Source organism: Rhinatrema bivittatum, chromosome 4 (assembly GCF_901001135.1).
Source record: "Rhinatrema bivittatum chromosome 4, aRhiBiv1.1, whole genome shotgun sequence".
Classification (NCBI taxonomy): Eukaryota; Metazoa; Chordata; class Amphibia; order Gymnophiona; family Rhinatrematidae; genus Rhinatrema; species Rhinatrema bivittatum.
This window is the reverse complement of record NC_042618.1, coordinates 127403780-127427322: the sequence shown is the minus strand read 5'-3', so window position 1 is coordinate 127427322 and position 23543 is coordinate 127403780. Positions and strand designations below refer to the sequence as shown.

Here is a 23543-nt window from a genome sequence, read left to right as displayed (position 1 = left end):
AGTTTAAAAGCATTTTGATAATAGAATGTTCAGAGTGCACAGTTTTTAAGAACACTTTTCATAAGAATACTTTTTGTTCTCACTAAACAATTGTTTCAAAAAAATATGAACTATATAGGGAGGAAGGAGGTTGGTGGTTAATGATTATAGAAACAGTGTGGTGCTGATTACCGGTGGTAACAGTTTTAACCTTATTTGAAACTACCAATCTATTCACAAATAATTTTTAATATTTCAATGGAAACACACAAATATAGAATTATTAGGGGAACATGATTTGTTCATTTCTGTAATATCAAAGAATGCTATACCAGTCATATAGCAGTTTGTATTCCTTAAGAATTACAAAAGGGTGTGGCTTGCTTTATGGGGTTTATTTTGAATGTCTGTATGTTGTTTTAGTCTTCCTTTGTTAGTCCTGGATACTGGGTTGAATTCATGTACACTTTTTTATGATTTGTATTTGTATCTTCATTTATTTTATTCAAATGCTGTCATGGTTCCTTGAGCATTGTACCTCACTTTGAGGTAGACTATTAAAGGGATGCATGTGGCAAAACTGGGACACATGTGTTTGACTTGCAGACATGCATGCCACGCGGATTTTAAAAGGCCTGAAGTCATGCGTGTAACTCCCGGTGTGCAGATAAAAAGGTGTACCGAAAAAGGGGCAGGATAAGGGCATAGTCTGGGGAGGTCATGGGTGGGGCATGGGCAGGCTAGGACTGCAGCATGCAGTCAGTTACGCATACTGTAGCCCGCGCAGGGATCCCACAACCATGTAACTTGCTTCTGCTATGGGCTACGTGTAAATAGTTAGATTTTAAAAAAGGGTAGTTAGCGGATTTTAAGGGTCGGCATTAATAGGGTAAAAGGGAGGCTAGTTAGATAGGGGGTTTAGGGAGTCCTCTCTTTGACTGGGGTGAACTGGGAGGGAAATGGAAAATAGGCCTAATGTGTCGCTGTGTGCATCTACTAAAATCTCCCCCTCTTACGCGCTCGAGACAGCATTCAAGCGTACATATAAAATCACGCACGCATGTACACCCGGGTAGCTGATTTTATAACATGCAAGCATAAACACGTGTATGTTATAAAATTGGTGCATCTATGTACGCACGCTGGCAAACACGCGCACATATGCGGATACTTGTCACTTTGAAAGTTACCGCTTTTGAGCATATTGATATGTGAGTAACAATATTTTAAAATAAATATACAAGGGATTAGAGTTACTGGCTAAAATAAAAAATGACATTCACTTTTATTGAAACATAAGCAATAGTGAAATGAAATGGCAAATCCCATGTTAGAAACTCTGGCACGTACTTTTTTTTTCTGTCACTTCATCTTGGGAGAGAAGTTACAGGGGTACCTGCAATTAGAATGCATTCTATTGCATCAGTCTTAAAATATTTGTCCATTTCTTTTTGTTGTTGAATATAAAAGATAGGAATGTGCAGAGAAAAAAAATTCCTTTTTGTTTTTTGTTTCATTTTTGGGAGATTTATTCCCACAAATTTGAGTTTGTGGAATATTTGATTTGTTTTATTTGTGCCAAAACTCTGAACTATTCAAAGAAGCGTATCATGGAAGATCCGTGGGAATTGCTCACTCACTCAGCCATAGCCGCGGGTAGGACGAACCCACCCGCAGAGCTTAAAGTATGGAAAGGGTACTTGGTCAGTGGAAAGAATGATCTTTAATTTAGGTGCACGATCGCTTGAAGCTAAACTTATTGCAAAAATCTTAGGGGTAGATTTTAAATACTTGCGCGATCGCGTACTTTTGTTCGCGCACCAGGCGCGAACAAAAGTACGCTGGATTTTATAAGATACGCGCGTAGCCGCGCGTATCTTATAAAATCCGGGGTTGGCGCGCGCAAGGGGGTGCACATTTGTGCAACCTGCGCGCGCCGAGCCCAGCGCACGCTGCCTGTTCCCTCCAAGGCCGCTCCGATTTCGGAGCAGCCTCGGAGGGAACTTTCCTTTGCCCTCCCCCCACCTTCCCCTCCCTTCCCTTCCTAACCCAGCCCCCGGCCCTATCTAAACCCCCCCTACCTTTGTCGGCAAAGTTACGCCTGCTGAAAGCAGGCGTAACTTTGCGCGCGTCGCCGGCAGCCCCGCTCCGTCCTCCAGTCCCGGGGGGTGGTCCGGAGGCCTCGACCACGCCCCTGGGCTGGCGCCACGCCCCCGGGCCCGCCCCCAAAATGCCGCTGCATGCCCCCGAAATGCCGCGTTGTTTTGGGAACGCCCCGGACACGCCCCCTCCCACCCCTTTTTGAAAGCCCCGGGACTTACGCGCGTCCCTGGGCTTTACGCGCGCCGGCAGCCTATGCAAAATAGGCACGCTGGTGCGCGAGGGCCCTGCGCGCATAAATCCAGAAGGATTTATGCGCGCGGGCCTTTTAAAATCCACCCCTTAATGTACCGGCAGTCTGAACGGCGATGTGGTAACTTTTATATGTGGTAACTTTTATGTGATACATAGAGCACTGAATAATGAAGAACAATGTTCAGGACATGCGTGTGTATGTATACAGTATCAAGGAAATGTCAGATATTATAGATGTGATTGGTACAAGTGTGGCAAGCCATTGATAAAGACAGTTTACATTTTTCAGTTCTTCTAATGTTTATTTATATGTCTAACAGGGTATACAGTACTAATCAATAGAAATTGCAATCTCAGAATAAGAACAAGTAGATGGTGAACTTTCTCAAGGTCATAAAATGTGTGATGAAAGACTCCGACCTGGATGTTCAGTGTACCTGGGAACTTTTGAGCTGTGGTTACCCTGAGATTACTGTTGATTAGCTAATGGCAGCGTGGGAAGGGGTAGGAATGGAATAATATATATCAGCTTTCTCTCTCACTCATCCCTCCTCCACCCCCACAGTTTTTCTTCCACCCATCACCATTCCTTGTCCCCCCTCCAGAGATTATCCCAACATACGTCCCCCTTCCTCTCTCCCTGACCCCAACACTCTCTTTGTTCCCACAGCTCCATGACTTATGCATCCTCACTCTACTCTTAGCTGAGTGAGTCCCAGATTCTGGAATCACAGCTACAGACTGAGTTTTGTATGTGTTGCAGTCCCTATTCAGTTTCTCCCCACATGCTACCTGCAGTGTTTGCTCCAGACTCAGCCCACTTTTCCTGTTCTCTGCAAGCTTACTGAGGAAGGGAAGTAGCTGAACTGTATAGAGAACGGCCCTTCCAGTGTTTCCCCTTAGACCCTGCAACTGATGCAAATTCTTTTGAGTCTCAGGCTGAAATCCTGAGAGTTTCCAGCTGTCAGAGATTTGTGCTCTAACCAGTAGGCTGCAGTACCAGCATGAAAAACTAATGGAGGCACTGTCCCACCAGCACTGCTTTTCCTGTCCCCATCTCTCTCATAGAATAGCACACTCAGAGGCAAGCTTAAGTGGAAATTGATGCTAACTTTATTTAATCATGAAACTGTAGAATACGATGTATAGACATTTCACAAACCTAACTTCTGTCCCCTTTTTGTTGGTATTATATAATACTTAAAGTTTATACTCCTATTTATTTATTTATGTATTTATTTAAAAGGATTTTTTTTATCTGCACTCATAACAATGTGTGAGGCAGAGAACAAACAAAAGCTCATAATAAAATGATCACACATTATATAGATAAAAGCCAGTGTTCAGACCAAACAAAAAACAAAAACTACACAAAAAACAACTGCTTATAATGTTTTTGCCATGCCTATGTAAAGCAAAGCTTACACAGCTTTGTGTTCAATAAGTACATGACAGCTTTGTGGAATATAGGGTGCTGGTCACTGCGATTGCATTTTCAAACAACAGCATTTTTAGTGGTTTGTTAAAAGATTTCAGGCAAGTTAGCAATCTCAGAATCTCCGGTAGGGTGTTCCAAAACAGGAGAGAAGCCACCAAAAAGGCTCATGCTTATGTAAAATATTTATCACCCACCCTTCCGTGGTTCAGGGCAGGGTACAATAAAGCATACATAAGAGATGTAAAATAAAAACATCTATTTTCACATATTGTTTAACAAACATAAATCTTAAGCATTTCAGTGATGGGCCAGTTTTGCTAATGGGACTTCCAGTAGATTTTTATTGGCAGAAAGAAGATTATGTAGAGGCCTGTAGACCCGTGATATAGTGTTTGACAAATGGTAGTGTCAATATATAAAAGTGAGTGGATCAATGTGGCTAGCTTGCATTGTATGCATTTTCTGACGTGTAGCTAGTGAAATGATGTTAACACTGGTGTGATGTGTTCACACATCCATGTGACTGTCAGAATCCTTGCTACTGAGTTATCTGCTATTTGTAGTGCTCAAATGAAAGTAGATGGAAGACCAGTGTACAGTAAATTACAGTAATCAAGGCTCGTTAGAATGAGAGCTTACAGTATGGTACAGAAATTGTTAAACTTTAATAAGGGCTTTAAATGTCAAAGGTGTCTCAGTTTAAAAAATGAATTTTTAGCTAGTGCACTATTCTGAGGATGAAAAAATAGCATGTTATCTAGCTGTATGCCTATGTTATGGACTGCCTTCATGATCTGAATTTTGTTGCCATCAAATACAATGACTGGTGGTTTAGATGACAGCAAGCAGGAACTAAGTAATATTAATTCAATTTTTTATACATTCAAAAACAGTTTGTTATGTGCTAACCAGACATTGATTTCAGAAAAAGAGAATTAGGTTAAATGTGTGTGTCCATGATGAGTTAAAAGAGACAAAGAACAGGATGCCATCGGTATAAACTTTGTAGTTTACACTGAGATAAGCTAGTATTTTGCAGAGAAGGGAAAGGTGTATGTTAAAGAGTGCTGCAGATAGAGAGGGGTCTTTTGGGACTCCTGTCGTTTCATTTTTCCATGGGGATGTTGTGTTTCCGATTCTAATCTGTTGACATCTGTTTGACAAGAATGATATGAACCATTATATCACAGTACCTGAAAGGCCCAAGATGTTTAATCTGGCAAGAAGCATGTTGTGATCTATGGTGTCAAATGCAGATGATAAATAAAAAAGGACCATTACATAAATGATCCCTTTGTCAAAGTCTCGAATGATGGTGCCTAGGCTGGATACTAAAAGTGATTCTGTGAAAAAAACACTTTCTGAAACTGAATTGGTAAGTGTCTAGTATTGCATGCTCTTCGAGAACGTTTGTCAACTGGGACAATACTGTAGTCTCAATGATTTTGGTTAGCTTGGGGAGAGAAAATATTGGCTGATAACTGGCGAAATCGGATGGATCTAAGTTGTTTTTTTTTTAAGGTTAGTCTGACCCAGGCTTGTTTTAATGAATCTGGTAAACAATCTTTTTCTAATGATAGGTTAACAATGAGAGAAACTGAACTTGATAGATCAGTTCTTAATGAAGTCTATATTCAGATAGCAAAGTAAGCTGGATAAACGTATTGGCTAATTTTGGAGGCATATTCATTAGTGCAGCCAAACAATTGAATATAACCAGCTATCTTAAGTCATTATAGGCTAACTATAACCGGCTAACTTTAGGACAGCTCTTAGACCCAACCAGACTAAGTCAACTCCTCCTACACTCCCGGAATGCCCCCAACTTATCCAGCTAAATTCTAGCTGCCTAACATATTAGCTGGCTATAATTTAGCTGGATAAAGGCTGAATATAGATGGATAAGCCATTTAAATGGAGAACTTTTCAGTTCTCCATCTAAATAGCTTTTGAAAATTGATGTCAGAGTGTTTAATACCACTGTTGGGCATGGGTTAAGAGGACATGACAAAGAATTTAGTTTTGCAATGGTTTGTATCACCCTATCAGTATCCACTGTTTCAAAGGTATCTAAAACTTGTGAAGTGGAAATTCCATTATTGAGTGGGGAAATGTCTACACTGATGAAATTTCTTGACAAGGAATTAATCTTTTCATAGAAGTAAATAGTAAGGTTATAACAAAGTGATTGAGTAGCTGATGTGCTTTGTATAAATTGATCAGTTTTGTGGTTAATATTTTTACCATATGAAATAGCTCATATGCATTTCTTCTTACTGAGCATATTTTCTTAGTGTAGAAGGCTCTTTTTATTTTGAAGCCCTATTCCTCATTGCAGTCCAGTAGATGATCTGCCTGACCAATCCAATTGGCATTAGGGATGCATAAGCTGCCAAATCAACCTGACTATATGATTTGTTACGAACGGCGGCTGGTGGTCCAACCTGCCAGCCATCTCACTTACCCTGATGCCAGCATACCTCTCTCGTGGCAGAGACACCACCATTGATCAGGCCTCATCTGTGGTAAGGATGCTGCCATAGCAACATGCCCCAATCTCCTCCTAAGGCATGAGCATGACCAGAAGGCTAGATCTTAAAGGGGATGTGGAGGGAAAGCCCCTGCAGCACCCTTTGGTTACATCACCAGCGCCTATCTATTTAGCCTGTTCACAGACACCATTTTGATGCCTCAGCAAAAGGTTTCCTGGCATTTACTTGACCCAGTGCTTGTTGCTTTCTTGTTTTCACATTTCCTCATCTGTGCTCTTGTCTTCCTTGCTTGTTTGTCCTTGTTAATACTTGTCTGTCTGTCCTTGTCTCCTTGCCCTTTGGCTTGACCTCCTGGACTTGACCTGACTTTGCTTTAGACCTATCTTGACTGCTGCCTCGCCCTGACCCTTCACTTTGGACCTGATCTTGCCTTGTCTACCACCTGCCCTAACCTTTGGCCCATCCTTTGTGTTTTCTATCTGCTGTCTGCCTTGACCAGTGGCCTGTCTTCTGTTGCTATTGACTGCCACCTACCCCAACCTGTGCTCTTCCTTGGACTCTTGCCTCTGTCTGGCCTTAGGGGCCCACCTCAGACCTGCTGGCCTCCGTGGGGAGCAGGGTTGGTATAGGAGAAACTCCAGTTGGTTCCTTTACAAGGCACTGCAGCCAGTTGATGGGCTGGGCCTAGTGGTTTTGCCCATTAGGCAGTGCCAACCATCCCTCAGCACAAGCGGTCTACTTCTCCACTCAGGATTATAGTTTGCTGAGGACCTGGATGACCTCAGCTCACTTCAGGCCATCCCAAGCCTAGTGCAACATATCCACCAACAACAGGGAGTTCCTGATCAGGTCACAAGGCTCCTCAAAATTCTAACTGTTCACATTGATGCTCTGGCAGTGGCTCAGTTACCACCCCAGTGATTCTGTATCCACCTAGGCCACCATCTGCGCCCAAACCAGACCTGCAGCTTACACCTCCTCCATGTAACCATGGTGATCCCAAGGAGTGCTGTAGCTTTATTAATCAGTGCCGCATGCACTTTGAGCTACAGGCGGCTTTATTCTCCACAAGATAACCTACATTATTTCCCTTCTGGGAGGTATGGCACTCACTTCGGCCTGTTCCTTTTGGGAGCGAGATGGACCCCTGCTCCAGAGTCTTTCATATGTCATCTTTCAATTCACTTTGTGTTCAAGGAACTGGGCTGAACCTCTTCCATAGCTGGGGAACTCCTAAGGATTCATGAAGGATCGTGTACTGTTGGAGATTATGCAATCCAATTCAGAACTCTTGCCTATAAGTTGCAATGAGGCGATGACAGCCTCACCATCATCTTCTGGCAAGGCCTTGCTGGCAGGATCAAGGATAAGCTTGCCAACCATGAAATCCCTACCACCTTGGATGCCCTGATCTCACTGGCCTATCGGGTGGACCGGAACTTCTAGGAACATGTCCAGGAAACAAAGACTACCCGCTGACCTGTCCCTCTGATACTCCAATTTCAAGGTCCCTTGGTACTGATGCCAACTTTGGAAGTGAAGGCCACAGAGAAATCTATGTAACTGGGGCATACCATGCTCTCCATGGAAGAAAAACTCAGATGTAGGGAGCAGGTCCTTTGTCTGTACCTGCGGACCAGTATCACATGGTGTTGCAGTGCCCTGAGAAGTCATGAAACTCTCATGCCTAGGCTTGACTGGGGAGGCAATCCTAGGCAGTACCTGGGCCTCCTCCCAACTTCTTGTTCCTTTCTCCATCTCTATGGAGCATTGCCAACTCTCCAGAGGCCTTTCATAACTCAGGTGCAGGAGAGAACAAACCAGACGCTGAAACAATTCTTCCGACTCTATGTCAACGAGAAACAGGATGATTGGGCCAGCCTGCTGCCCTGGGCAGAGTTCGCGCTTAATTCACACCTCTCCATGGCTACCAGGTCCTCGCCATTTCAGATAGTGTATGGGAAGCAGCCACGCCCGCCGCTGCCAGTTCCCATCTCAGTTACGTCCCCGATAGCTCAACTCTCGGCAGATGAGTTACACCGCCTGTGGACCTCCACACGACGTGCACTGGTCCAGACCACTCAAGCCGCTAAAAAGTACGCAGATCGCTCCCCCAAGACCGGGAGCGAAGAAGGTCTGATTTCACCCTGGTTAAGGTGGAGCCGATCCCTTCGGAAAAGACTCCCCCTTCCCCAAAAGGTTCCCCAGTTCCTAACAAAACTGAATCCCTCTTCCTTGCACCATCATCTCATCCACGCATTGAGATTCCGGAGCTCTGCCTGCCTCTGGTGACCTGCGCGTGGAACAGGGAGCATTTCAGAGAATGCTACCCTTGAGGTTCTGGATTTAAGCTTCCTATCTAAGAGCCTAAATTTGGCTTCCAGAACCTCCCTCCTACATTTTCCTATGTCGTTGGTGCCCACATGTACCACGACAGCCTACTCCTCCCCAGCACTGTCTAAAATCCTATCTAGGTGATGCGTGAGGTCCGCTACCTTTGCACCAGGTAGCCATGTTACCAGGCGATCCTCACACCCACCAGCCACCCAGCTGTCTACATTCCTAATAATTGAATCACCAACAATCAAAGGCTTGGATTACAGGCATGGTCCAGTTGTTAGTATTGAATCCTGTTTATGTTAAAGTGGTAAGTGGGGCTGTCAAAGTAGAATTGCTGGGTATAAATTGCCTGTAATAATTGGTGAAGCTGAAGAAGCATTGTAAGGCCTTAAACCCCATTGGATGGAGCCATCCCATAATGGCTTTCACCTTGGCAGGATCCATGCAGAGCTCTTGAGAGGAGATGATGTATCCCAGAAAAGGGAGTTCCTACTGTTCAAAGATGCACTTCTTGGCATAGAGATGGTGTTCTCATAGTATCTAGAGAACCTGATTTACTTGGACCCAGTGCTGCTAGAGGGATTTGGGGAAAATCAAAATGTTATCTAAATAGACCAACATGTGAGTAGAGCTAATCTTGGAAAATGTCATTCACCATGGATTGAAACACTGTGGGACATTACATAGGCTGAAGGGTGTTTCCAAATATTTATAGTGACTGTTTCAGTGGTTTTCCATTTGTCGCCTTCTCAGATCCAGATTAAGTTACTTGCTCCTTGAAAATCCAATTTGGTAAAGACTTGGGTGCCCTGTAAATGATCAAAAAGCTCTGGTAGTGGGTAGCGATTCTTTTTTGTGATGGAGTTGAGACCCCTTCTTGGCCACAAAAATAATAAGCCTGCTCTGGTGGGTGATGAAGATGGATGAATGAATTCTCGATCCAAATTTTCCATTATATACTGACTCATGGCCTCCATCTCTGGGGATGAAATCAGGTAGACCCAACCTCTGAATGGCACCTTGCTGTGAAGGAGTTCAATGACAAAATCAAATGTCCAATGTGGAGGCAATAGCTCAGCTTGTTTTGGAGAAGACCTCTAGAAATATCATGTATTGCAGTGAAAGCCCGGATATGGTGGTGGCCACGATTAACATTAATAGTGGTTAGAGGATAGAAAGACGGGTGGTAAGGCAGGAAGGAAAAGGTCCAATAAAACGTGGGGCCAGTCGCGCTGATGGCAGTTTCAGGTTGATGAACTGAGTACTTAGCCATACCTTTTGGCCTGGCCTGAACGGAGGATAAGGCCTTCTTCGCTGACCGGGAGCGATCTCACAATCGGCTGCCAGTAATCAAAATGGTGCCGATAGCCTTTGCCCTTACGATGTCACAGGGGCTACCGGTGACATTGGTCAGCCCCATTGCTCCTACCATGTGACAGGGGCTGATCGGAGATCACTATCTGGTGGTCCAGCGGGACCCTGCCGGACCACCAGGGATGTTAGTAAGTCTTGGGGAGGGATCGGGATGGTGGGGGTGAGTTGTATTTAATGTATTAAAGTGAATTTTAATGCTTGGGGTGGGTTTTTTTTAGCTTTGTTTTCCCGCTTCGGTTTTTGGGCTGGTTTCGTTTTTCCTCATTTAGTTTTTGGTCATTTTTCCAAAAAACTAACTGAGGAAAAATGAACTTTACCCCGAAGCTTCCGACTCAAAAAACGACCAGGTAGTAAAAAACGAAGCTCATCTCTATTGTCTAATAAAAGATCAATCTCTGTGTTTGTGTGTCCTAAGCTGAGCCTGACCTGTGGCTCCTCCTGTGACTTCCCCTGTGGGCGTCGTCAGCTGCCACAGTGTCCAAGGGTCCACCCAAACCTCACTAATTATAACAGTTTGTACAGCATATCTTCTGCTTTCATTCCATATCTTGCTATGTCCTTTCAGATTGTGAGGGTTCAAATTACTGCCCACTTTTGGAGAGCCCTCTGCTGAAAAATTGGAATCACCTTGGACTACACCACTTCCTACCATCCTCAAAGTAAGAGACAGATCGAGTGAGTGAACCAGGAACTCAAAACATTCTTACATACATATGTCAACCTAAGACAGGACAACTGGGTGACCCTACTCCCTTGGGCTGAGTTCTCCCACTACAACCACATCAATGCCTCTTCAGGCTCCTTGCCATTCCATATCGTCTTCTGATGCCATCCACGTATTTTACAATTGATACTTGCCTGGTGGCTACTTTGACAGGTCACGAGCTTCTAAAATTATGGCAAAGAACTCACAAACCCTTATCCCAAGCAGCTGACCATTTAAGATTCAGGCAGACAAAAGGCAACTCCCACGCCTAACGTTCATCCTGGAACACTGGTATAGTTCAGCATGAAGAATCTTAGCTTAAGAATGCCTTCGCATTTCATTGGGCCATTTCTCATCATACAACAGATAGGCCCAGGGGCATACAAACTTCATCTGCTTCCATCCCAGAGGATCCATGACATCTTCCACATTCCATTACTAAAACCAGTCTCACTCTCCTGGCCAAGACAATCACTTACCCAGCCTTCAGAGGTTACCACAGAGGAAGACATACAGTAAAAAGTAGAGGAGATTTTAAATACTTGTAGGGTTTGAAACAAACTCCAATATCTTAACTTGGAAGGGGTCTGGACCAGATGAAAACTCCTGGGAGCCAGCCTCCAATCTCAAAGCCCCACAGCTAGTTCATTCTTTCCACCTAAGGTTTCCAAAGAAACCCAGACCCAGAAAGTGTAGGAGGAGGAGGCTTTAGAGATTGGGTACTGTTACAAACATTGCTCACAAATCTGATCCACCAGCCACCTCACTTACCCCAAAGCCGATATACCTTTCTCATGGTAGAGATGCAGCCGGTGACCAGGCCTCACTGCAGCAATACATCCCAACTTTCTCCTAAGGCACGCGCACACCCAACAGGCCAGCTCTTAAAGGGGCTGCGGTGGGAAAACCCCGGCGGTACCCTTTGATGACATCACAGCTCTTACCTATTTAGTCTGCAGACACTACTGTGATTCCTCAGAAAAGTACTCCTGGCATTGTCTTGACCCAGGGAGTGTTGCTTTCTTGTTTTCCCCACTGCCTCATCCATGCTCTTCTATTTCTTGCCATTGTGTCCTTGTTACTCTTTGCCTATTGGTCCTTTTCTCCTTGTCCTTTGGCTTGGTTTCCTGGACCTGGCCTTATTTTGCTTTGGATCTGTCTTGACTGCAGCCTGGACCTAATCCTTTGCTTTGGACCTGACTTTGCCTTTCCTACTACCTACCCTGACCTTTGGCCTGACCTTTGTCTTCACTGTCTGCTGCTTGCCTCAACCTCTGTCGCCAATGACTGATGCCTGTTCTGACTCTTGCCTGAGACTGGAGCTAAGGACCCACCTAGGACCAGCCAGCCTCTGGAAACTATGGGCTCAACTTGCAGGGAATGGGGTTGGTATAGGCAAAGCTCCAGATTGTCCCTTCACAAGGCATCACTGCTAGCTGATGGGCTGGGCCTAGTGGGTTTACTCATTAGGGAGTACTAACCATCTCTCAGCACAAGGGGTCCACTTCACCACCGAGGATTATTACAGATTCTTGCATTCTTTCTATCATTTCAGCTTATTACTGTTCTTGTAGCCTGCCAGACAGACCCAGTTATGCATACCTGCATTTCTACTTGGACATCTGCTCATCACTGTAGGTACAGCTTACCAGACAGACCTGACTATATTTTGCCTGCATTGTCACTAGGACTTTTCACACTACTGACTTTCCCATAATGGCAACCCTTTTGCTTGTTGACAATAGTGATTGAGTTAAATAGGGCATTTACTTAATCATGGTGGATCATATTATTATGTTTAATCTGTAGTCTCTATTTTACCTATCTAGTTTCAATGACCTTACCTATTTCTTCTCACAGGGAGGTGGTGGGGGGGGGGGGGGGTTTGAAGAAAGAGATGTGGTTGCTCAGTGCTCATTGCTGCAAAAAAAGTGTCAGGCTGCATTTAGTCTTCTCTGCTGGGAGGCCTGCTTTTCATTTAATCTGGAATCTGCATCCTGCACTGTACTCCAGCTCCAAACCTTTTCCTATGCACTAGCTTTTGTTCAGCTGGGTTGGTGGTCAGCCATGCAGTTATGTTATGGCCTCCTTACTACTATCCACAGAGGCTGCTTTCTGACCATTTTTCATAAGATCTGAGATATTATATATGTTCTTATGGGTTGAGATCCCTCTAAATGACCACTCTCTTTTTTCCCTCTATCCTTCTGTTGTCTTTATCTTTGCTTCTCTACTTATCTCTGAACCGCTCTACCTTTACAGCATAATGGGTTTTCCCTCACCTTCCTTCTCTCCTTCTGTGTTATGTCCTTTCCCTTGCTTCCTTCTCTCTTGCCCTCCTCCAGTCGAGCCTATCTTTTTCATTTCTCTCTTACTTTTCCCCAGTCCAAATTCTCCATCTTGATTTCTCAATCTGTCCCCCAGTACAGCCTACTTTTTTCCTTTCACCCTTTGTCCTTGATCTGTTCACCCTGTATCCCACCAGCACCTCTGTACACTCTCACCTCTTCCATTTGTCTCACTTCTCATCTTACACAACCTATGTAGTTTATTTTACTAAGTTTGAAATGTGTAGAACTGGCAGCTCTTAAACTGTTCTAATGATACCACTGGCACCTGTGGCTCAAACAGTGGGAAACTGAAGATCTAAAGGGAAAGAAAGAGCTAGGGCTATGGAGATAGAAGGCTGAATTACCAGCATGTTAGGGTATTCTGCCCTAATTCATATTCCGTTTCTTTGTTATAATCATTACATTAAAATAAAACTGATAAAGACTTTAAAGGAAAACTAAATGTTCTTTCATGAAAAAGCTTCATACCTGTTGAACCACAAATAAATGTCAAAATAATATTAAATAAAGAACCCCCAGGGTTAATTCATACATAAGCTATAATGGTTTTGAGTTCTTTTTTTCTCATTCTAGTCCTAATCAACTTAACAGGAATTGAACAGCTCTGATTATAATATTTCAGACCCAACAGCCGCCTGATATTTGATAGAAATAGCTTAGCAGGAACAGGTTTTTAATGCAAGTGCTTAGAATGCATAGTGGAGACTTAGTGAAATATGTTTAAAGATGAGAAAAGAAGGGTATGTCTCATTTGTGCATAAGGAAGAAATAGAAAGCTGTGAATTGAATCTCTTTGCTCCAGGGTTGTAATGGCACTTTCTTTAGCATATGGCTTACTAGGCTGTTTTCCAACAGTTTTTGCTGCCATAACTGTTTTGTCTAGTTTAGATGTGTGTTTGCATTTAACTGGGGGTGTTTTAGTCTATGAACTGCAAGAAAAATATGTGCCATTTTCTTCTCTGTTACTATTCCATTAAATGCTTCTTCCTTGTTCCTTTACTTTTTTACTTTTCAAGTCATTCTCCATGCACTCAGATTTGACTTCTGCCTTCTACATTCAATGAAGACAGCTCTTTCTAAAGTCTCCTTTAACCTCTACATGGCCAGTCCAAAAGCCTTTACTAAGTCCTCAGCCTCTTTGACCTATCCACTGCTTTTGATGTAATCGATTACTATCTATTCTTTGACATTCATCCTGCCCTTACTTGACTTTTGGGAACCTTTTCTATCTTGGTTCTTCTCTTATTTCTCATTGCGTTTGTGGTGGATCATTTGGTGGATCCACATCTAGCGTAATCCCATAATCTGTCAGTGTGCCATAGCACTCTGTCCTGGGCCCTCTACTGTTCACTCACTATGCTTTTTTTGGTTTTCTCATCTCCTCACACAGCATTCAATAACATCTTTATGTATTACTCATGAATTTTAGTGTATTTTTAACTGAATTGAACAGGTTAAGAAAGGCAAATCAATCAATAATGACTAAACTAAATAAACTAAACTATACTTATATCTTCTAGATCTACCTCTCTACATCAGAAATGTTTCCAAGTATCCAGTCCAAAATCTCAGCCACCATTTTCCTCATTGCCACTACTGCCATCATAAACTTAAAATGGTCAAGACAGAACTTTTTATCCTTCCTTCCAAACCCACTTCCCCTTTTTCTATTTTTATGGGTGATACTCTTAGTTCCCTTACAACCTTGGGGTCAGTGTCAAATCTTCTCCTCCTTTCTTTGCTGTAAAAAATATATTAAAACAGGTTTTTTCTATAGCATAACCAAAAGTGTTCTTTCTCAACCAAAATCTTTATTTATGTTCACATCATCTCCTACTTATACTACTAAATAGGTCTCTCACTAAGAACACAAAACATTATTGTACTGGGTCAGACTGAGGGGCCATCAAGCCCAGCATCCTGTTTCCAACAGTGACCAATTACTGTGACCAATCCAGGATACAAGTACCTGGCAAGGACCCAAATAGTAACTAAATCCCATGCTACTAATGCCAGTAATAAGCAGTGGCTATTCCCAAAGTCAATTTGATTAATAGCAGTTTACAGATTTCTCCTCCAGGAACAATCTCTATCCACAATCTATTCAAAATTTAGCTGCACAATTTATCTTCTTCCAAGGTTATCGCAATACATTGGTTCACCATCCAGTTCTGCCTAAAGTTTATTTCTCCTACTCAACTAAAAATGAATTCACTTTGCAGCTCCTCATTATCTCTCTTAGGGGTCATTTGTCAAAGTGCTATATGGAATTTTTGCATGGAAAAAATGCCTTTAATGTGTGCAAAAGCACCATAATGTTTGGTGCATATGTGAGAGTGAGTGAGAGAGAGAGAGAGAGAGAACCAGCCATAATGCCCTCACACTAGATAGATATTTATATCTCTATATGAGGCCCACCTTGTCACTCAAGGTGAGGTTTAGGTATTAGTGTAGGGGTTAGGGGCCACTTTGACATTCAAAGTGAGACGTAAGAACCGAACAGTGCTCTCTTGTGAAGATTTGATGGCCTTCGGAGTGAGGAAACTCACCCAAAGATGAGATTTGTGCAATGTTCTCTCAACCTAGTTTGATGGACTCTCTACCTGGGTAACATCAAGCTAGGTTGAGAGAACATTGCACAAATGTCATCTTTGGGTGAGTTTCCTCACTCCGAAGGTCATCAAATCTTCAAAAGAGAGCACTATTCTGTTCATACGTCTCACTTTGAAAGTCAAAGTGGCCCCTAACCCCTACACTAATACCTAAACCTCACCTCAACTGACTAGGTGGGCCTCGAGAGATATAAATACCCATCTAGTGTGAGGGTATCATGACTAGTCTCTCTCTCTCTCTCTCTCTCTCTCTCTCTCTCTCTCTCTCTCTCTCTCTCTCTCTCTCTCTCTCAGAGGGCCCCAATAGCTAGGCTGGCTCTCCAGGAGCTTAAACATGTTCCCCTAGTGGTTGTATGTAGGAAATACAACAATTCTGGCACTTTGTGCAAACAAGTTATCACAATTAGTGCTTTACATAGGTATTAGCACAAATTGCAATAAACTGCCTATTACCATAAAACACACACCTTTTCCTATTGCATGCAATATTTAGTGCATTTTGATAAATCCAGGCCTTAGTTCCATTAATCTCCCTCCTCACCAACATTATTCATTGGACATGTTGCTCTGATGTGTGACGCCATTGCCTATTTCCAACTATATATTTTCCACATTCCTGCTCTTTATACTTTGAATAGACTTCCCGATTTCAGGCATGCTTCCCCTCTGGACATATTCAAATCCAGCTTAAAAAACATTCTTTCAAGGATGCTTTTAAATTTTAAATCCTATCCCTTCCTGAACATAGCCTTGTTTATTTTTAACCATGTTTCTATAATAAATACATTTCCTGAAATCTCCTATTTGTCTTGTTTGTGAGTTTTGACATGTTATAATTCCACAGAGCAGAGACTGCCTCTTATTTGTATTTGTGGAGTCCTACATACGTTTAGTAGCTCTTCATAAATGATTAATAGGGAAGTGCATTTGTTTGAATCAAATAGGTAAAATACAACAAATGAGACCATTTTTTGTTTCATTTATGGATTTCTGAAACAAACGGAGGATGCCCAGAAATTTAAACAAACAATGTTGTTTCCTTCCATTGAAAATCTGCAGCAAGACTGGTAACCATATCAAGAAATTTCTGAGCGAGGCAGTAGCCAGGATGAGGCCAAGGCACAAGAACTAGGCAAGTAGGATAGAGAACCAATCAAGTTGAAGCTGTCTTGCTCCTAACACCATACTTTGGGGTCTTGATTAGAAAACCCCAATTTTTGAGCTCAAAATAGGCTGCATTGCTTCCCTCATTGACTTTAATGGGAAATAAAAAAAAAATAAATGGAATGAATAAGAACATTTTATGTTTGAAACCAACCAAACAAATGGAGGTGAACCTATTAAATAAATATACAACTCAAAATGAAAATTGTGCCCCTACACATCCCTAATGATTAATAGTAGCTGTATTTGCATTAACATTTGGTAACTAGCAGTGAGTTGTAACATCTCTTCAAAATAACATTACAGGGCAGTAGTGGACATTGTGTTCATAAGCTTACTTAAACAAAGAAGCATTTTTAATGTGTTACAATGAAACAAATATATTATGCAGTACTGGGATTTCAAAACAGCCTAAAGACTCATATATACTCTATAAACAAAATAATTATTGATGTTCCACACTTTCTAAAGCTTCCTTGACAAAGCCATAATGAATGTGAAATATCATTGCCTCTTTTAGCTTAATTTTTCTCAGCATTCTGGCCACCCATGCTAGACCTGGCTTTTAAATAGAGAACTAATAATATTAAGGCCAATGCTAATCAAACAAAAAGTGCTAAAAAAAATCCCTTAAAAATAAACAATATCAAAGAAAAACAAAGGGATAAATAAACCTTCAAAAGTAGATCAATGACGAACACAAAAAATCTTCCTTAGTTCTTTATTGCGGTGTCATAGTTTATGCTATGATCTTGCTATGCAAAATACTATAGAATATGCATTTAAGTATTATCATCCATTTCAGATGATTTAAGTTAAAGGTTCCTTCTTATATTCAAGATTTGGCAGATATCATGTCCATGTTACAGTCTTTTTTTGTGGATCTTACAGGATGTCTTTTAGTTTGTACCCCAAGATGAAGCCATGAGGGATATTAAACAGGTTTTGGTTAGTCAATAGCTTCTGTTTAAGGCATACACTTCTTTTCTATGTGACCTCACAATACTAGCCCTTAGAAATAACTTTTTATGTTTGATGGGCAGTTCTATATACAGGTGAAGGGATCAGCTATGGGGGCCACCATTGCCTCAGACATGGCTAATTTTTAAGACAGCTTTTTTGAGACCAAGTGGGTTTACTCCTCACCTTTTAAGGATAAGAATCACCTGTGGTGGTGCTATATTGACAATATCATTAAGATTTGGAATGGTACCTTATATGAATTGAGTTTTATGACTTGGTTGAATGGAAGTGATATCAGCTTGAGGTTCACATACTGTACATAGTGAGTGCAGAGTTTATCTGCTATTTGGACATCTTGGAGTAGATATTCAAAGTTGGCCATGTAAGTAACTTAGGGGGTCATTTTCTATCGATATCACATGCGATAGCTAGATAGAGGTGGAGTCGGGGCAGAGTCGGGACCGGGATAGGAGGAGTTGGGGCGGCGTTGGGGCGGACACGGCGGTAACTTCGCTGGCGGCAATAAGGTAAGACCTGTTATTGCCTCCAGTAGCACGCCCAATAGCACCACCACGGCTTTCGCAGGCCCGCCCCCCGTTACCACGGAATTCAGAAAGCCGTGCGATCTTAGAAAATCCAGCCCTTAGCCAGTTAGAGCTTAACCGGCTAAGTTGTGATGTGTATTCACTATCAGCAGAAAAGCAAAGCCACTGAATATATATATATATATATATATATATATATATATATATATATATATATATATATATATATATATATACGCACTTAGCCAGATAAGTCTACCTGGCTAAGTTTAAACCTATGGGGCATCTAGTTACATGTATACTTATACAGCTAACTCCAAATATCAGTAGTTAGCCATATAAGTTATACTGCTAACTGGCTCATCCCCGATCCACCCAGTACATGCCTACTTTTTATGCATGTAACTTTTAGCCATATAAGGGACTTATACAGCAAAGTGGTGGCCAGTGGCCACTGAACATAGGTACATATTCAGCAACTGCTACTTAACTGCATAAGTTCCCACTTATCTGGCTAAATAGCACTGAACACGCTTTGAATATTGGGCCCCATAATTTTTATTCCCAGCAATTAATTTTCTTTTTCTTTGTATAGGAAACCCCCTTGATAGAAATATATTACTACATTTTTCTAGATGTTATCCTAACCATCTAAAAGAGAACTTACGAGTGGGTTGTTTTTTGAGACTTTGGCGGTGTCAAGGGAAAAAGTATATTTTATTGGTTTTAAATTGGATGGCTCAAAGAGAACTAACTCTACTATAGAGAGATAGCCTCCTATTGGCCCTGCCCTGAGGATCTGATTTGGTCCTTGGGGGACTCAAAAGGACTACTGAGACCTCATAGGTATTCACAGCATTTAGACAGCATGGTGGCTAAACCAGAGTGTGGGATCCTGAAGGAGATCCGTGAATTCTTGTTTATGTGAAATGTTAAATATATATGGAACTGTTTTGTGCAGTCTTGTCTTGAACTGTGTTTATATTGTTACTGAAAGGAATCACTTTATAATGACCTGTACTGTTTTACTGGATTAGATGCAAGACGTATCCTTTATTGTGAAAACCTTTTTTTGCTACCTGCAGTGCTGTAAAACAGGAACCATTTGTGTTTATATCTCTAAGAAACCCCTGTGCTACCTTCATCCTTTGTCTGTGTGCAAGCAACTCTTTCTCCTGCATTGTGCATGCACTGCATGTAATTCTCTCTCATGCATTTTCATTGTGGGTATCCTGAAAACTTGACTGGCTAAATGTTTCCCAAGGACTGGGTTGAGAACCCCTGCTATAGTGTGCTACATAGTGAGAGCATAGCACTAACTGTATGACACACACTGAAGAAATAAGAGATGTTTTATGTTCATCATTGATCTATTTTTGAAGATTTATTTATCCCTTGGTTTTTGTTTGATATTTTTAAATACAAAATACAAATGTTGTAATTTAATTTTCTTCTTGTGATTTTTTGATTGCAAAATGCAGACTCAAACTTTTGAACTGTTTATAAATTTTTTTCATGATGTTGTATTAGAATGGTCTCAGTCAATTGACTCTAATAATACAGGCACCCAGAACTTTCCAGTTTGCTTTACAATATGCAAACATATGCATTTGCATGTTTGTTGTACACTGGAAACCCAGGTGCATTAAAATCAATGTCAATAAGTTAATGAGACATTCAAATGATATAAATGCTTGGAGCCACGACATGTGAATCTTTGAACTCTTTGTTCCATTAACTATTATAATATGCAAAATCCTTGCAAAACTTCCCCAGATACTTGAAATGATTGCATTGAGATATAACCCCACAAGATCCTACCTTAGGTTATGAAGTGGAAAAAAGGACATTTTCATTTGTTTAGAATATGGTAATTTGATGGGTTTCAGTTCCTGCAGTAGAAATAGAAATATAGATTGAGCAAAAACTCTATGCTGCATGCACTATTCTTTAATGTTTTCTATATTTTTAGAAAGATAATAATGTCATAATTCACAAAACTTTAATGCATTCATCATAGTGTGGATTTAGGCCAGTTATATGCCTTACCCATTTAGTTTCATTGCCAATAATGATATGCTGAAAAATTGCTGCACAACTACACCTGTAAACCCATCAGGAAAGGACTATTATATTTTCTTAGTCTATAGTAGTTCAGTAGGGGACAATTAGAATTGTTTTCTCTGTCCTTATCACTCTATTAGCTGTCTGCTAGGGTTCTTCCATTATTCGCCTGGCCTGTATAGCTAGTGAACGCCATTTAATCTGCTGTAATTGACAGATCTGTCTTAGATGCTATATTTTCCTTTACATTAGCTTTTAAATAATAACTGCTGTAGTAAATAATAGCCCACCATGCAGCTCTTCTGTAGGCTATCACATTCATTATAACAAAAGAAAGACTGATTTGCTTAGGGGAGAAAATGTAAAACATTCCATAGAAATTCAGAGGTATCTAACAGTGAAATGGTACTTAACTGTAAAAATGATTTACATCTTTATACTTCATATATTTTAAAAGATAATAAGAAGTTATGGTCAACCTTGCTTAGATATAGTGCCCTTTCTTACCTACATTAAATATTATGGGAATAATTTTCTAACATTGAGCATCAGCTAGCAGGCAAATATGCTTGCAAGTTACACAAATTTTCTAAGTGGACTAATGCATATAAATTTGCTTTCAAAATTATTCCACCATAATCTATCCATACACTTATATCTGCTAAAATGTGTGCAGAAGTTTTTCATGACAATTTGTAGGCATAGTTTTGGACATCTCAAAATATTAATGTAAGTTCAAACCCCTCTCCAGCTCTGCCTCCAGATATGCTGCCTCTCAGTCTGAATAAACTTAGGTGCATATATGACATACATGCATATGTTTTACAATATTTCCTGCCTCATATGCAGTAAAAAGCCATTTCTGCACATAAAGTACTGTTTTACCCATAGAAGTGACTGAAAATTACAAAAAATATCTCAGCTTGGTGTAATAACTACAGCAGCAACTTCTTTAATAATCTAACTGAATCTGCTGTTTGTTCTATATATATTGATCCAAAGTCACTGATTTCTGCCTGACATAAACAGTTGTTTCCACTTATAACACTCCAAAAGTAGTTGGACCATCATACTTAGCGCTACCAGTCAACAGACCTTCTTTGCTTTATACATAATCATTGTTCCTTACAATGTTCATTTTTGCTTTTTTTGCTGCATTTAAAAGTTTTTGAAATATATATACACATAATTTTCTTATATGCTGCCATTAAAACACTCTCGATTCATCCATTTTCAGACCTCCTTCTTCAGGTTTGTGATTAAATGTTGCTTAAAAAATGAATATCCCCAGGAGAATTGAGAGAGTGATAATGGCAGCATATAAGAGTATGTATATATAGTTGAAAATGTTTTAAATGCAGCAAGAAAAGATAATAAAAGAAAAAATGAACATTGTAAGGAGTGATGATTATGTATAAAGCAAAGAAGGTCTGTTTGCTGGTAGCGCTTATTATGATGGTCCAACTACTTTTGGAGTGTTATATGTGAGAACAACTGTTTATATTGGAGATATATTGAATATAAGAAGTGACCCAGATAGATATTATATTTCACATTGTGCAATGGGAAACGTGTCACTAAATTGCAAAATAGGAATATGTATAGAAAATGTTTTTGCTTTTGTTTTTGGTTGTGTTTATTAGATTTATTTTTCATTTTATTTGATCTTTATTTTTGTTATTTTTGTTTACTTGAAAAACAAAATAAGAACCAAAGTGAAAAACTTAAAAAAAAAATGAATAAGCAAAAGGAAATGAGGGGGCTAGATTCCCCCTTCCCAGCAAAGCTGAAATAAAAAAATTCCCCCACCCAGGGCATTTCTATATTCTCCTCCTTCTCTGTAACCATTTTACCCTATCAATGGGTCACAAGAAGTCAAAAGTAGGGAAAGAGCAATCCCCAGGCATCACCATTTTCTTTTATGGCTGTTCTTTTGGACATCCTCACTCTGTGTTTTTGGGTATTAGTTCCACTGTGTTTGCTGTCATCTATACCTTGGGGTCTTCATGCCATTGGGCTTAAGAGTAAAAGATGTGCCATGCTATGTCAAACCAAAGGTCCATCAAGTCCAGCATCCTGTCTCCAATAGTGGCCAATCCAGGTCATTAGGTAGTATGTGGCAAATCCCAAAAAGTGGATCCAATTCCTTATTGATCACACCCCAGGAATAAGTGGTGGGATTCTCCAATAATTGTTTATGGACTTTTCTTCCAAGAACTTATCCATATCAGCTGTGCTAAATGTTTTGACCACATCATCCAGCAATGTATTCCACAGCTTAATTGTGTAAGAAGTGAAAAAATATTACATCCCTCACCATGGGCTCGAAATTCAAAGCACATTCAGCGCTTGATAGGTGGATAAGAAGTGCTTATCCAGCATTCTAGCAGGCTACTGAATATTCAGTTATATTCAGCAGCTGCTAGATAGCTGGATAAATCACTTATCTGGCTATCTCTTAGTCAGTCAATTTGTGGGCAAGCAAAGGGTGAATCAGGGACGCACTACTTAGCCAATTAAATTATCCGGCTAACTGGTGATATTCAACCGTAGCCAGATAACTTATTCAACTAAGTTAAACCTGCCAAAAAGCAAGTTTAACTTAGCCAGATATAACTTATCTAGCTAAGTAGCAGCTTATACATGGATATTCAGCAGCATAGCCATGCCAATGAATATTCCTTGTAACTTAGCCGGATAAGTCATATCCAGCTAAGTTACATATCCGGGCTAGGGATGTGCAGAGGGACCGCATATGTTACATTTGGTATTCGTATTCATGGGGGGGGGGGGGGCAGATAAGTTGCATTCGGCAAGGAGGGGTCCCCAATCTGTTCATTCCATTCTTATTCGTTTCCCAGCTAAAATTTAATTAAATACAACCCCCCACCCTTCTGACCCCCCAAGACTTGCCAAAACTCCCTGGTGGTCCAGTGGGGGTCCAGGAGCCATCTACTGCACTCACGCCATTGGCTGCCGGTATTCAAAATGGCGCCGATAGCCTTTGACCTTACTATGTCACAGGGGCTACTGGTGCCATTGGTCGGCCCCTGTCACATGGTAGGAGCAATTGATGGCCGGCGCCATCTTGTGCTCTTACCATGTGACAGGGGCCAACCAATGGCACCGGTAGCCCCTGTGACATAGTAAGGGCAAAGGC

The 23543-nt window shown here is 41.1% G+C and overlaps 1 protein-coding gene across 2 annotated transcripts in view; it reads right to left on the bottom strand.

Moving 5' to 3' along the window:
- The window catches only part of TMEM121 (transmembrane protein 121), a 578648-nt gene that overhangs the window by 206485 nt on the left and 348620 nt on the right, over nucleotides 1–23543 (bottom strand). For both annotated transcript variants that reach the window (XM_029598836.1, XM_029598837.1), the window contains exon 3: nucleotides 20141–20211. The gene's annotated coding sequence lies outside the window, so the exon portion shown is untranslated. The remainder of the gene's footprint in view (nucleotides 1–20140; nucleotides 20212–23543) is intronic.